The sequence below is a fragment of the Carlito syrichta genome, unplaced genomic scaffold (genome assembly GCF_000164805.1).
Source record: "Carlito syrichta isolate Samal-C Ts95f unplaced genomic scaffold, Tarsius_syrichta-2.0.1 Scaffold304785, whole genome shotgun sequence".
Classification (NCBI taxonomy): domain Eukaryota; kingdom Metazoa; phylum Chordata; class Mammalia; order Primates; family Tarsiidae; genus Carlito; species Carlito syrichta.
Genome location: NW_007248881.1, coordinates 227350 through 230813, shown reverse-complemented (window position 1 = coordinate 230813; position 3464 = coordinate 227350).

Genomic DNA, 3464 nt, shown 5'->3' with positions numbered 1-3464 from the left:
CGGGTCGCGCGCCGCGTCTCGCCGGTGCCGGCCGGCCTCGAGCCCGCGGGCGCTCAGCCCGCCCGCCTCGGCCTCCCGAAGTGCTGGGGGCCGGCCGAGCCCCGCGCCCGGCCGGCGTGAGCCCTCCGAGGAGGCGCATGAGAGCTTCGAACTTCCGGCCCGCGGCGTGTCCCCTTCCCTGGACGTGGCGCCCGGGTCGGCCCGCCCAGCCCAGTCCCCGCGGCAGGCCGGCTGGCTCGGAAGCCCTGGCCCGCGCGCGCTTTACTTGGTGTCCCTCGCTGCTCGGCTTCATCGTCACGTCCCCCCTTCTCATACTTCTTCTCTAACTGGCTTGTGTTTCGCAAACATCCTGTGCCCACCTCCTCAGGTGGGTTCGTGCCAAGGATGTGGGGAGGCATTTGCTGCAAATTACTGGAAATTTATTTTGTAAGTGAACGATCCAAAACGAACATCGGGAGCCGCACGGTGCCTAGCATGGCTTTGCTTCTCTAATTCTAAAACTAGTCCACTCTGAATGTGTATCTCTTAAGGCCAGCTTTATTTCCATTTGGCAGTAGCTAGGCACCCGCTATAATCTGACTTTTTCATTCATGTGTACAAATAATCAGCGTGATATTACAATCAGATTTTCTCTTTGGAGCGAGCAAGAAATGTACTTCGAAGTGTATCTCATAAAGGGATAACTGCATTACAGAGATAGTTGACAGTCTTCCCCAGCCTCTCTTTTTTGTCAAAATGTCTGGATGTTGAAGAGACAGAAGCCCTGGCAGCTTTGGTGACCTGTGTCCTTAGCCTGTTTTGGTTCTAGATATTTGGAATTTTAGGATTCTGATGGCTGAACCATTACTTTAAAAAAAAAACGTTTCTGTTTAGCTGTAAGATAATTATAACCTTACCCTCACAGCTTAGCCAACACCCTTTCCTGGGCTTCTCTCCTTTGTTCATTCCATCAAAGGCCTACTTATTTGTGGGTTCCAGGTATTTCTCTGCCAACCATTTAAATTTTTCTTCTTCTAATCCAGAGCAAAAGTAAGGGAAAACAAGATGTTCCTTCCCAAAGTTTCTGTAACACTATTTAAATCCTCTGGTGTTTTCTCCAAAACAAAACGGAACGAAGTTTCCTTCTAGCCACATGGTCACCAGCAGTACTCTATCTCTCAGCAGATTCGGTGCAGCCTCCTTCGGGGGCTGATGTTTTTTAACCCCTTCATAACCTCAAGCCTGCCAATGTTAGTGCATCATTTTGAGTTTGGTTATCCAGTGTGTTTCCGCTTTTCAGGGAAGTTAAATATCTGCTGAACAAATATAAATGGTATACAACATTACCACACATTTCAAAGCAAATGCAGCAAGTGTGCACCGTTGTTTTATGCCTTTGGATACAGCTTCTGGCTTTTTGATTTGCCCAGTTTCCTATCGCATCTTTTTCGTTCCTTCTCAAACTTCCGTAAGCTTTTTATTGTAGAGTTCATTGTAAAATCTGGAAGTAAATGTTAGAATTTAAACTAGGAAGAATTTTACTAAGAATGATGAAAGAAATCTACTTCAAAGTTTCTACTTATATATTCCAATAGTGCTTTCTGTTTTTGTTTTCTTTTGCACTACCTCTGAATTTTCGTTATCAACTGTAAGTACTTTTATTCATCACAGATGGATAACCTTGATTTTTTTTTTTTTAATTCCTTCAAGCAGTCTCTAAGTCAGTGCTTCCTATCCAGCAGCTAGTGTTTAGTTCCCTCTTGTGCTGAGACACTGATGTCCTCGGAGCACAGAAGCTTGTGGCTTGTTGCTTTCATGTTTTTACCCCCTGTACCCCACACAGCAGAGCAAACATTATCATCTTCTACTTGTGCCATGATGTTGAGAAGTTGGCAGCTCTGCTTTTAGGCACAACAAATGGGAATATCACCTAGGTTGGGTGGGGCGCAGGGCCCCAGCATAAGCTGTTAGCTAAGATGCAGCAGGTCTCTCAGAAACAGCCTTGTACTCCCCGGCCTCCACCCCCACCCCAAGATTGTTCAGTTGTGTCACTGCCCTGAAAAATAAGTGAATCATTGAATTGTTGTGCTCAAGTCTTCACTTTCACTGGTGTTCATTTAGCCACAATCTGAAAAGAAAATAAAGAAAAAGGCTTTTAGGTACTGGCCTAGTCCCAGTCTCCAAATTTAATTTTTGCTCTAGGTTATCATTATGCAAACTGTTCCCAACGTGTCATACTTGTCTTTGATGGCTGTCCTGTTTAAGCCTTCTTTGAGAGCCATACTTGTGGGATCATTCCCTTTAGCAAAAAGTATTCTATACTTGATAGGCTGTCGTCATCTAGTAATGATCAAGACAGATTCTCTAGGAGGCCATCACCAGTATGTCCTTTATGAAACCATGACTATTCTAAGAAATATTGTAGATCTATGTTTGTGGCCCTTTCCTGGAGAAATTTGAACTTGATAGATTTAATCTATCTCTCTCTCTCTATTTACATATAAATATTTATTTATTTAACTCTCTCTCGATATCAAGCACTTAAAAAAATTTCTAGATGTTTCCCCAAATGATAGTTACTATATCTGTCACCTAGGAACCTAGATTGTCATAAACTTCTCAAAGGTAAGGTCCTGTCTTCTTTTTTTAGTCTTACCATAAATATCCCAAACATAGTTCACTATACCCCCACAGTAATATTTTTTTTCACAGTAGTATTTCAGTTGTTCATCCAGACATGCAGGTTTGAATAGATCTAGTGTAGAGATGTGTTTCAGTCATTCTTTCTCCGAAATCTTCCTCTGAGCCATTCTAAGGTTTGTCCTCTAGCTAATCCATGTGTTTGAGCTTTTTAAAAAAATGATAAATGTCTAAAACAATTTGTATTTTTCTTGTTGTACATTCAGCTTAAACAACAAATGTTAATGACAAAATATTATGTTCAAAGTTCTATTATGAGCGCAGAGGAAGATACCCACATAAATAAGCCAATCTCCTCCCCCCAAGCTCAGTCTCATGATGAGACAGACATGTAAAAAGTCTCACAAATGCTACTGTGTAGGCACAAGATATGGAGGAACGACATGATAGTGTCACCTTCCTTCACAGTCTCATAAAACGGCAAACGCTTCCTTTCAGCTTTGTTGCCTTTATAATGAATAAGGCATGTCTTTCTATTCTCTTAGGAAGGCAGGCTCCTGTCGCTCAGACACTTTCCTCGGAAAAGGACTAGACTCAGGTGACAGCAGGCATAAATAACTGCATGTTATCCCGAAGGAGTCACAAGGAACTATAGTCACAGGCTAGCTAAGCTCTAGCCTTCTACTGTCCTGGGACTCTGTCCTTCCCAAGACTTGCCTTTTAGGAGTCCAAGTCAGCGGGCTTGCAGGAAGCATGGGCAGCTCCTCCTTCCTGGACAGAGGGATTAGAGACCCAGCAGGTATCTCCAGGCTTGGTAAGAAGGGTCTACTGGAAGGGGTCAGGGG